General features: G+C 36.8%; 1 protein-coding gene and 1 pseudogene across 1 annotated transcript in view; one reads left to right on the top strand and one right to left on the bottom strand.

Moving 5' to 3' along the window:
* LOC149578477 (P-loop containing nucleoside triphosphate hydrolases superfamily protein) overlaps window positions 1–12,755 on the top strand; it is a 313,758-nt gene that overhangs the window by 115,384 nt on the left and 185,619 nt on the right. The gene's annotated exons all lie outside the window — the stretch shown is intronic.
* LOC149578478 (protein NRT1/ PTR FAMILY 5.4-like) lies at window positions 552–12,578 on the bottom strand (annotated as a pseudogene).

Raw genomic sequence — 12,755 nt, 5'->3', positions numbered from 1 at the left:
AATGATATTTTTCTAACATTCTCATTTATATTTTAATATAATCATAAAATATGTTTTCCTTTACAAACATTTACACGATTGATTCATCTGTTTCTATGTCTAAGACAGTGCAGCCGCATAGCCGACAAATTTAACCAATTTGACCATTTAATAGTATATATTAGATAAATTAAAACCTCTACAACAGTTTTATTTATTTTTAAATTAATTAATTAATATTGTAAAAGTTTAATTTGTCTGCTGGATAGCATGTTCCGGTGATAATATACGGGCCTTTAAACTTTTATACTTTCTATTTCTATGGCATACAATAGAAGGCTTCACAGAATGAGGATTTGAGATAAACTCTGTATTTTCTTCATTTCCTAGATTATAATTAGGAAAACAGGCTAGAAAATTTTAGTAGATGGGTAATATGATATTATGAACAACAACATAATATATATCAATGTCTGATAGCAATATCACACAGTTAAATCCTGATAGCAATATCACAATATCTGATACTGTTGAAGAGGGCATCATAGAATATCTGAAGTGGTGTTTAAAGATCAAGAGATCTCTTCATCTTTCCAAACATTATTTTCTTCTTGCTTGTAAATGAAGCTTCTGGCAAAACAGAGAGAGATACATAAGAAGTGCGTGCTCATTGCAGCCAGGAGCCTGTAGAAGTAGTCCAAATGACCTCTGTTTAAGTTGTCTGCAAACCATTTCTGTCAAATACCTCTGCTAAGTTCTTCAATAATAGAAATAAGAATGCTGCCCAGATAGCTACCAACTCCAAAAATATTCAACTGAAGAGCAATTCCCAGGCTTCTCAGTGTATCAAGTGTCTGGTCATAAAAGAACTCTTGCAACCCTAAATATGTGAACAAATCTGCAATACCAAGTAGAATGTATTGAGGAAGAAGCCACAAAATGCTCAGTGGGATTTTTGCTTGGGACATGTCTATCACTCCATATTCATTTGCTGCTTGGAGTCTTTTCATTTCTACCATTGTTGCAATAACCATGGAAATGACAGAAATAAGCAATTCAAACCCTATTCTCTATACAAGAGTTAGAACGTGTTCATTTCCTGTTATTCATTTGGCGAGTGGAACAAAGATTCTATCATAGACAGGCATGAGCAGTAGAATGGTGAGCGGTAAACAAGCTTTACAAGTTTGCTGGTGGGATTTCAAAGCTTCCAATGGTTCTTCTGTGCATCATGCTCCCTTGTTTTGTAAAGAATGTTGGTGTTTGTGCTAAAATAACACCATAAATCAAGCATGCCACCCAAATGGGAATCAACTTTAGTATGAGCTTGACCTTTTCAACCTCTGTAGCTGTGCATACCCTCCAGTCGATCTCTGTTTCATGGTCAAAATCAGTTACAATAGTAGCTTTGTCAAGAAACCTACAAACCAACAATGCCCTTACGAACTTTTTCCTTAAGTTTGTCACACTCATTGATCTAACGTTAGTAAGAGACATCTAAAAATGATGGACCATAACAAAAACATACAAGATGGAAATGAGGTTTATCTGAACTGATTGGTGAGAAAAAGCCTTCTTTCATCCTTTAATTCTCGAAGACCATATAAGTTTCCCTCTCCTTGAGAACGAACAGAGACATCCCACTTGCAAACTGCTGCAACAAAAACTTGCGCAATTTGACTTACTGGACTGGTTGAAGGTATATAACGTCAATGGTACTTTTTTGTTCTGCAGAAGAAGAAAGTGAGAGCTATAGCCACGTCTGCAGCTAGGAGGCCAAAACCCAAACCCCACCCAATGTTTTCTTTGATGTACATGTTCACAGGAATCAGTACAAGTAAACCACTGCATAAACCAAAGTACCACCAGTTGAATAAGGAACTCTTATTATTTCTCTTTGTTGTGTCTCTCTCATCAAATTGGTCTGCTCCAAACGCTTGTAAGCAGGGTCTATGCCCTCCTAGACCCAAAGCAATTATGTAGAGTGAAATGAAAAGAAAATCACGTGAAAAGATGCAGTTTGGAGCAGGAATATGATGTGTATCCACATGGGGGTGGGCTAAGGAAAGGTAGAGAAGCTGAGATATTTATACAGATCAACCCCTGCCACAAGAAAATATGAATCATGTCTTGTTTTCCCTGAATTATTTGTGATCTCAAACATAAAAACTGAATAGAACTATTTATGCCTTCCACAATTAAATCTGAATATGAACTTTGTATAAGTTATTAGGAAGATTTACGAAGTATTAATAACTTTTTTTCGAAAAATTTCTTTAATTTTTCTCTGATTTCCCCATCTTCAAAAATGTAATCATCTCCATAAGTGTGTTTATAGGATCTCTCATGTCTTCAACTCTTATTGCAAAAATCTTGCAGCCTTTTCTTCCACATTTCTTTAGTTGCATGGCGGATATCTATTCTGATTTAATCTCATGTATAATCCCTTTAATGCTTACAGGTTTGCCTTGGTCGTCCAAACAATTTACAATTTTAGCAAGATAATCAACCTTGGCCTTATGCTCATTGAGCCAATTAATGCCTATAATAATATTGTAAGACCCAAGAGGTGCTACATACAAGTTCGCTACAGTGGAGAAATTTGGAAAATCAACCCGAGCCTCAAATAGACACTGCTCTACCTTAGCCCTTGACTAGTTTGCATACTCGACTGTCCATGGTTTTGCCATAAAACTAGATCTCTTTGGAAATCTACTAAATAGTTTAGGCGCTATATTGCATTCAGAAGATCTAGTATCAATTAAAATAGAAACAGGGTTCCCATAGATCTTACTCGGAGTTTTGATCGGGCCTATCAGTTGTTTTGCTTGTTGATTTTCAAGTGTTGCATGAATCCTTTGCTGATAAACACGTTGTTGAGGTGGAAGGGGTGGCTGAGGTCACTGATTGGTATTAGTCTTAATAGGGCTTGTATTAGCATAATGATCTCCTCCAGAAGTGAAGCATCCTGAAGGTTTCCCCTTCTTTTCACTGCTCTTATTATTCTTATTTGTACTGAAATTACTTTTAAAAGCTTTGATTCCATTCACTTTTATTTTTAACTTGTTAAATAATTTATAATCCTTAAACTGTTTCTTCTCAGATCTAGTATTTGTACTTTCTGTATTCCAGTTTGTTTTTTATTTATTTTCCTAGATGGAATCATCTCTCTTGATTTTATTTTCCTGTCAGACATCCTTTTCTAGAGCTTCTTCCATGGTTCAAGGAGTGAGAACATTAACTGCCCCTCCTATTCTATTATTTAGTCCCATGACGAATTTCCTCACCTTCAGGTTCTTGTCTTGTTGGTATGGTGGTACATACTTCAGCAGTCGGGTGAATTTCTCCCAATACTTATGTACCATCATATCTCCTGGCTTGAAATTTTGAAAATATAGCAACTTTTGATCATAGAAGGTTTGTGGTAACCAATGGATCCTAAAAATGGTTACAAACTTTTTTCAGGTAATCTCAGTGGTTTTGATGTTTAGCTCAATCTTAGTGTTTCCCCACCACGTAGCAGCTTCTCTAGTAAAATGGTATATTCCCAACTGCTTTTGAGGTTTCTGAAAAGTTCCTAATTTCAAAGTACTGTTCCATTTTGGTTAACCAGGGCTTTGCATCCTCTTCGGATTCAGAACCGACAAACTTGGGTGGTTTGATCTTCTTAATATTTGCAGATAGGTCACTTACTATTTCAAGTTTCTTCTATTTTTCGTTTTGGGAAGGTGGAGTTTGTGGAGTTTTCTTGCTGTGTTCAGAGACTTCTGTTTTTGTTCTGGGAGGGGGTGAGGATTGCATTTCCTCTTGGTCATGCCCCATCGGGGCTGCTATTTCATTCATTCTTTTTTCCATATCATCTAACTTCATTTGCATTTCTTGCAAAATCTGAAGTCGTAAATCGGTGGAAGATTGTGGGTTGTTTTCATAGACCATGTCCTAGCCTATAACATTCTCTTCGCTGCTCATATTTCTAGTTTTCTAGTTTGACCTAGAAATTATCAAGATTCATATGTCAATTTGTTGTGTTATAACATTTAAAAAAATAAAATTATATAACTTAATTTCTACAAGATGAAGAGATTTTGAGTATATAAGACACAGGAATAAATCAATTTATTTAATCAATTTTAGCACTTCTATTCTGTAATTACGATGGCCTTATTTACAAAAATTTCCTCGTTAGAGGATGTTTAGATTATAGATTCAGTCACTCTGAATTTCTTTTACTTTCAATATTCAGTTTAGTTTCAAATTGGTACATCTCCTGCACCATTCAAGATCTATGGAAGTGCATAAGATGATTAGCCTAACAGGCGTTCCAAATTTGAATAAGTTTGTTTCTATAGATCACTTTACTAGTAGGTGTCCACCCGATTCTTTCTTTCCTCATACATTGCAAAGCTGGCTTTAGGGTTTCATTGTCTTGAGGCATGGAGCAACAAGTATAGTCGTAGTTCGGTATGTTCCTAATTAGGTATAAAAAGATGGGATGTTTTACGTACTTGCATTTGGTACATTTAATCTAAGAATTTTCAGGTTTGCTAGTCTTTATTTAATTAGTGTGCCCTAGGTTCAGTGTCGAACCCAGTGCTCTGATACCATATGTAACAAATGGATTTTCATAACAAAATAACGAAGAACTAATATTTGTTTTCATATAGAAATGAAAGAGTTTTCTTCAACCAACTTTCGAAACAAAACATTCTTAAATCCTTTTCATGAGACAATAATTGATTTAACATCTACCGATTCACTGAGATAACCATTTAGCTGAAATAATTGGAATAACGATTAACTGAAGTAATTGAAGTAATGATTAACTGAAGTAACTGAAATAACAATTAAATGAAGTAACTGAAATAATGATTAACTAAAGTAAGTGAAATAACGATTTCGTATCTTCCCTTGCATATAGTAATGTAAATACATGATCACTTACAAGAGGAATATAAATGCATATTAGGAATGGAAAGAAGAAACATACAAGAAGTAATTGGTAGGTCTTTACTAGTTGTGGAAGCCTCGACTTTCGGTAAGAGGAGAAGCATTGCCTTAGGCTTAACCTCCCAACCTCGGACCATATCCGTTCCCACACAATCTATTGAAAAGAAAGACCCTCCCTATCCTAAGATTAGGCTTGGGGTACCACTAGTCCAGCCACTTGAGCATTTCCGGTGTTTAGAATGTCTGTACAGTTATGGACGGACATGTCTGAATAACTGGCACTACTGACATCAAGTGATTTTATGAAGGCAAACATGCCCTTTAACAACCTTGGCCAAGGTTTTTGGATGGGTTCAATTACCTGATCACCACCACTTGACTTGCCAACAGGAAAACAATAAATAGAAACATGCATGAGTTATTAAATGATTTTTCCTTTTAAAATAATATATAATTGTTATATCTAATTTTGTTTCCATGTTATTGCAGATCTCTTTATCAACTCTTCACCTCTTCCTTGGCCATACAGCTGGGTGAGTCCCTGGTGTTTATATCTCAGAGTAAACCAATTCATTCTGCTGATACTTAGCTAGTGTATGAAAATTACAAGTTCCAGTATGTAATCAGCTTTTATAACTTGAGGAAATAATCTTAAGACTTGTAGCATTACAATTCGATTCTGTCAGACAACAGTAAAAATTAAAGACATATAGACTTGTCATGAACAATTGATCTCGGCTTATCAAAGGAATAATTGGCTTACTGAGAAACTATTCAGTGACACCAAATAGAGATGAAGTTTAGTATTTCATGGAAATATACCTTATTGCTGAAAGTACAAATACAGTAATAAATTGATAAGGAAAATATATATACATATCAATCAATAATGGAAAGTCGACCACATAACTTGGTTGTTGGAAGAAGGAAGAGCCTTGGCTGGGCGCTAACAATCTAGTTCTTCCACTGGAGTAATTCCGATGCACAACTCTAAGTGATTAACAATCACAACTTTCAATAGAGGTAGAAAAAATAAGGTAAGGACGTGACAAATACTTGCAGAGATAAGTCGGAAATAGAATGGGGAGAGAAAATCAATTCATGTCCTCGGTTTCTAACGATTCCCAATATATAGAGAGGCATTCGATAACTCCGGGCTTTCAAGAAGCCGTAACTCTTAAAGAATGTCTTGCCTTCTTGGATGACAATATATTATGCCAAGTGTACAATTCTGTTTCTAGTAAAGAATTGAATAAATAAGGAAAAGAATTTGAAGGTTATAAATCAAGGATAATTTGTATTATATTTATCTACTTGCACGTAGTTATATTTATAAGATGACATCATATTATATGTTTTATTCAATGTCGTATCTTATGTATATATAAATACATGCTTTATTTGGAAGATATTTTATCTTCTTGTACATGTATTTAAATGTACGTATTAGATTGAATTTTGCATAAAAATGATATTATGGTGTCACCTTTATTTCTATATCTATGTGCACATACTTAAATGTGTGTTATAATGAAATGATGGAAATGTCAATGATAATCCGATAAAGATATGTACTTTATTTGAATTAAAATCATTAATGTTTTAATGTTCATCTAATAGCTCATGTGTGTCCAAATGATTGTACCCCGCTATATAAGTTGCTAGGTCCTTACCAAGATTGTTAGAAGACATACTTGTCGACCAGATAAGTGGACCGAGATAGTACCCCATTCCGTTGATCCTATTTAGCAATGCTTCTCCCCTTCATCTTCCCCTGCAATCACCCATGCAACATTTTCCATGATAATAAAAAGTTCCATTATAAATCCATAATAATATTTTAGCAAGGAATTTAATCATTAACCATAGTTCCGAAACCAAGCAACTACTAACTATTATTATCATATGACAAATAATGGATAATGACCATCACCATTAAACAATTATGAATAATGAATACAACTTATATATTTAACTACCCTTTTCACATGATTATGAAAGAAAAATCCATTCAATTCAACGACTATAATAAATTTAAATTAGGTCAAAATTTGGGATGTAACAAATAGGTTTATCCGACTGAAGCTATCAAACATCAACAAAATATAGTTAGAAGAAAGAATTAGTATCTCGGAATAGATGTTCTTTTCTTATTATAAACTTCAGACACAATTTTGTGACAGTATTGTAGTTTATCATGAAGTACCAATTGGAGCAATAATTATGATATAGAATATAGTTAGAAGAAAGAATAACTAAGAGCAAACCAGCAGATTGAAGTAACTAAGAAGCCAACAAAAGCAAAAAGACATTTGTTATTTCTTATGGTAGATTCAATAACAAAGATGAAGTATATGTGCTGCTCGAAATCTATACCATACACTATAACTCAATCACCTAAATTTAGAATATAATGGCAGTTTGAAGGCTATTGGAATATTGTAATTTTTTTAATGGTCATCTTAGCTAGTTTTTAGTTTATTAAGTAGTTTCATTTTTTTGTCTTTAGTTTACAATTGTTCCATAATAAAAACATTGTCCTTATAAATCTATACAATGTGCTTTCATCTCCTTTTTATAATACAACATCGATTTGGTATCAAAGGGGGTTGATGGGATTTCATAAAATTTGGCAAATTTTTGAAGAAAATTTTGAGCCCCTTTTGATCTGAATTTTTCTTAGAAATTTGTTTTTCAATTTTTTAAAATAAACATCGTTAAAGGTATTTCATGAAATTTTAAAAACAATTCTCCAAAGAATTATTTGGGCTTGTAATGCTCTGCCCGAAGATCCTTTGGAACAAGGATTCAATACAAGCTAAGATAATAAAAAAAGAAGTATGGATGCGCACAACAATCAACATATGAGGATCACAAAGACGCAACAGAAGACTTTACCAGCAATCCCAACAACCAACGAATCTGTAGACGCCACAACCAAACTAACACGCTTAAACCAACGACGAAAATCCAAGATGACAGTAGAACCTAAAATCTCCGATCTGTTGAAGCATGGCAACACTAGCGTTCCTAAAGGGCACTCAAAAGTCCAAATTGCTTTCTTCGAAAAACAGCAAGGATGCTTCCCTGATTCTCGTGCGAGAGAAATTACAACAAAGAGTCTCGTGCGAGGAAGTACCTCTTCACTCAAGAAAGTACACGAAGCCACGCAAGGAAATGCCATTTCATGTGAGAAAATGCCAGGACCAGTAGTCAAACAACACTGGATTGGTGTTGAGGTTCGCATGAGGAATTGCTAGGATCCATGCAAGGAAATGCAAGGCCTTGCACGAAACTTTCACAATCTCATGCGAGGAAGTACAATCTCGCACGAGGAACCATTATAGCACACCAGATAAATAAAGGATAAAAAGCTAGAAAAGACAATTCCTCCACCTCGGGGAGTACCGGATTCACAAATCGAGGCTTGGATACTCGAACACAAGACTTACACAACAACATTCAATAGGGAGTAGAATAGAACTATCCATCTAATCCATAACAACATATGAACATGTGGAAAGCAACATTGCAATGTACAAACATGGTTCATAAACCAAACATCATAAGAAGGAAAAACAAAAACAATAAAGCACCAACAAAACCAAAACTTGTGCGTGGTTCCTCCCAACCATAATAGCATCATGAGACCTCGAAGGTCCTAGCCATCCCTCGCATGTAACATCCCAAATTGCCAACTAGATAGTCGGAGCTGTTTTATGAGGACGTCGCTACTAAAGCGTAATAACATCATACGTACAGAAAATCTAGCATGCTAATCCAATAAGCAAAATATTCTCCAACTAAGCAAATCACATCATCTAATCATATGCTAAATATCATAATAAGGAAATGCATCGAATAAACAAACATCATCTAAACATGATATCCAAGCATTCCAACGAAAGCATAAATCGCAAAAAAGCATACTCTAGAACCCGAAGTACCAAGTGAAATTATCCAGCAATGGTTGCACTAGGACAATAGACCGTCTGTGTACACTGGTCCCCAACAGTGGTGAAGGTAGCTATGCCTCCCAACCACGTGAAACCCATAGGTCCACTCTCACCGTGTTGATGGAGATAATGATCCAACCACAAACACACAAAGCAACGTCCATGGCTAACACTCACGCCAGACAATAATGAGGATTGAAACCAAGATCATGAGGCAATGCAAATACTATAGGCAGTAGTCAGATACTTAGTGGGTTACTATGTAGGGGCTGACATCATAGAGAGTCACTTGGCATCAGAAAGCCCAAGCTTGGATCGTGCGTCTCAACTCCCCAACAGAAGGCTCTCTCACTAAACATTTTATTATTTTAAGTTTTGTTACCACCTAGTGTTTTATTTAGTTATCACTTGATTAAAATTTCTGCACGCCAACACTCTAGAAATAGTCACGGGGCTGCAGAGATAGAAGCCCTCTCCATATGCTACCCTACACTACCCATGCTCATCCAATGATGAGTGCCTGTAGGCATGCGTATTCCCAACCCAACCCCAAATGATCATTAACTCTCGGAAAACCATGGAATATTGGGCCTCGCAAGTCACTCGATGAATGCATGCACATGTGCTTGTGTGTGGCACACCACCATCACGAAGATCATAACACAAGGACTGGATGAGAACACAATGTAAAATAATAATCAACTGAAAACAAACTCAGGATGATGGATTCTACACGAATCCCAAGAAATAATAAAACCATACATCATGAACTCACTCAACCAGCCTTAATTTGGGAGTATGGATTCAACATGAATCCCAATGATGCAACAAGACCAAACATCATGAACTCACTCAACCGGCCTCAATCCGAGATATGGATTTTATACGGATCCTAGTGTCCATGAAAAACAAGGGTCCAAAAGAAACAATGACACCAAGTATAAACTCACTCAACCAAACAAAAAGTTGGGAGTATGGATGTGGCACGCATCCCAATGCAACATAAAAGTGCAACAATGGTTTGACTAACATCCTACCAATAATCCAAGTCCACAACCAATGTCATGCCAATAAAACTTGAGAAAATTGGGCGACACACAAATCAAGGTAAAACCCCAAAGCTCGAAAACATTGAAAATAAAACTCATTTGGTCTTAGGGCACAAAAGCCACGAAAATCCAATAAAATCTGGCTTGGGAGTCCATATGCAAAAATGGCCAGCATAACAGTGCAAAACTCCAAACCCTCCTTAGAAAACAGGGAAATGCTCATACTCGCCCAACCAGGTAGAGCTAGCATACAATCACGGAGTGGAACACTAGTTCTTAGCCTCCTAACAAACTGCTACCAAAAACCAGAGTAGAAATAGAGCTGAAACAATAAAATGGGAGAGCCCTACCTCGTAGCCAAAAGGGAAAAATGAGAATTTGAAACATAAAATAAAAATTCTACAAAAGTAGGCAAAAATTGCGACAATCCAAGATCTCCCCAAGTTGGTTGCACGCTTGTAGCTCCCACAACGAACAAAATAGTTATTCCTCATGAAGAGGATTTTGGGTTTTACTCTCAAACTTTCTAATTAAAAAGTGAGAATTGAGGAATTGAATTCTGTTGATGCGAGTTTTGTACCACTTACATAACATATTAGGATTTGAATATTCGATACGAGATATCAAACATGCAACTCCTCTCTTGAAAAGTTAATGCTCATGAGACATGAGTATAACTCCAATGTTCCTTACACCGTTGGATACTCTCTCAGTTTTATCAATGTGATTTGCTGATAATCACGTAGGCGGCCTTACATAAATTGTTGAGGATGACTTGGACTTTGATGGGATGAAGGTGATGGTGGCTCGGTTTGTGAAATGTGCGGAAGTAGAAAATGTTGATGGTGGCGATGGTGATGGAAGGTGAGTGGATGCGTTCTAATACTTGATCTACTCTAACTTTCTCCTCTCTAAACTCCAACTATCCAGCTACTCACTATTCTACTCCTACTCCTATGAATGGAAGGTTAGCAAATGGACGGGGATCGAACCTAATGAGAGCTGACCAGCAGCCTTACTTCCACAGGTGCAATGATTCGAAGGAATAATACACTAGTTTACCACACAAAGCTTCCCAACCAGCCGCTAGGATGCTAGTGGCCTAGTATTGATCCCTATCAAACTATCTATCTACTTTAACTTCACTTAAACAACTTGAAATGCAATTTGCTTCAACAACTTGAAAGAAAATCTAAGTAAGTGGAAGTAGAAAACATGCAATAACACCCAATGTTCTTAATCAACATGCGAATTGCAACAATGAAAAAGAGAGCAATTTTGGTATTATCTTCGCAACAATTTCTCCGACCCTTTTACAAATGAGAGCAAATGGCCTTATATAGGGGCCAAAAATACAACGGACAGTGGAGACGAAAACAAGATCAACGATCCAGATTGGATCCTCAAAACCCTAATTAGGGTTGCCACTCCATCGGCCAATGAGAAGCTGCCACCTCATCAACGGACCAGTGAAAAAAGTGCAAAAAGTGGCAACCAATGAGAAGGCACCAAATGGTGGCCAATCAAAAATAGACACATGCCCTATTCTAGAAGAAAGAGAAATTTGCCACTTGGGCTTACGTCAAATGATCTTTTAATATAAATCTTCCCTTTTCTTTCATTTTCTTAGCTAAGGAAATGAACTTAGCTAGCCTTTTGTTAACTTCTTCCATAGGAGGACAAGGTGTGTGCTTTGCCTTGAGTTTCGCTGACTTCACCATGCTGTTTGCTGCTTGTAGTATCTTTTCGTGATCCTTCTCATATTCCTTTGCAAATCCAATAAAAGCACTGAGAGAGGAAAGGGTGCCCAAATGCTTCTTCTTGATAGCAACCTTTCCCAACTCATCCAACCTCGATCCAAAATTTGTTTCATTGACATCCTCTTCTCTGATATCCTCAAAATCAAGTGCCACTCCAACGTCGCTCACCATGGTTGAAATAGAAGTGTCGACGCTTGGACTGTGCCGTGCAATCTCATTATGTATTTCCTTAAGTGTTCTAAATCTGGTAGTCAATGCAACAAATCAAGATTCAACTATACTCAATCCTCTCTCATCAACCAATCTGGCCCTTTGCAAATATGCCTCTGGTAGCCCAATGAATGCTTGTAGCCTAGGAATAGCCAAATCTCTGATGGGAAGGAAACCTTTCCACTCTTCTTCGAATAACCTGAAATTGTCTCTAATGGCCACTAATGACTGGAATGTCGAGACGAAGGCTAGAAATTTTGCCCATCTTGGATTGTACCATGGATCCAATCGCTGACTTCGTTTAGCTGAGCTGATATCTCTCCTGAATTGCTCTCGTTGTCTTGAGGAAGGGTTGCCTGGTGCAGCTGTTGGATGGGCTGGCTATCTCTCCAATATTTGTTCTCGGCCTCCAACTTTACTATCCTTTCATTTGCCTTCCTTAACCTTTCTCTGATTGATGCTATACCTTCCTGGACCTCCTCACACTCCATATCATTTGTATTCCTTCCCAAGTTATGTTCTACTATCTCGTATTCTTCGGCCACAATCTCATTCACTGCCTTGTTGATTGTTGGAATAGCAATCTGAACCTTTCGGCGATCATCATTGTCGTTCCTAATTACCCTTGCAACTGTTCTTGCTATTTGTTTTTGGTTCTCGCTATCACCCTTTTCCATTAACCCTTGTATGTCCTTAGCTGTATGGGCCGTTATCACCTCACCTCTTGGCATAAGCATTTGTCTTAACCATAGTGGTGCAGTGCATCTCCCCAAATCTGGATTTGGTTCGACTAACAAAACATCACCAATGGCCTCGGGTTCCTGACTTATTGCCTCGATGTCGATTGGTCCATC

Source organism: Cupressus sempervirens, chromosome 1 (assembly GCF_028749045.1).
Source record: "Cupressus sempervirens isolate cs-2001-9-10 chromosome 1, ASM2874904v1, whole genome shotgun sequence".
NCBI lineage: Eukaryota > Viridiplantae > Streptophyta > Pinopsida > Cupressales > Cupressaceae > Cupressus > Cupressus sempervirens.
This window is presented reverse-complemented; position numbering and strand designations above follow the sequence as displayed.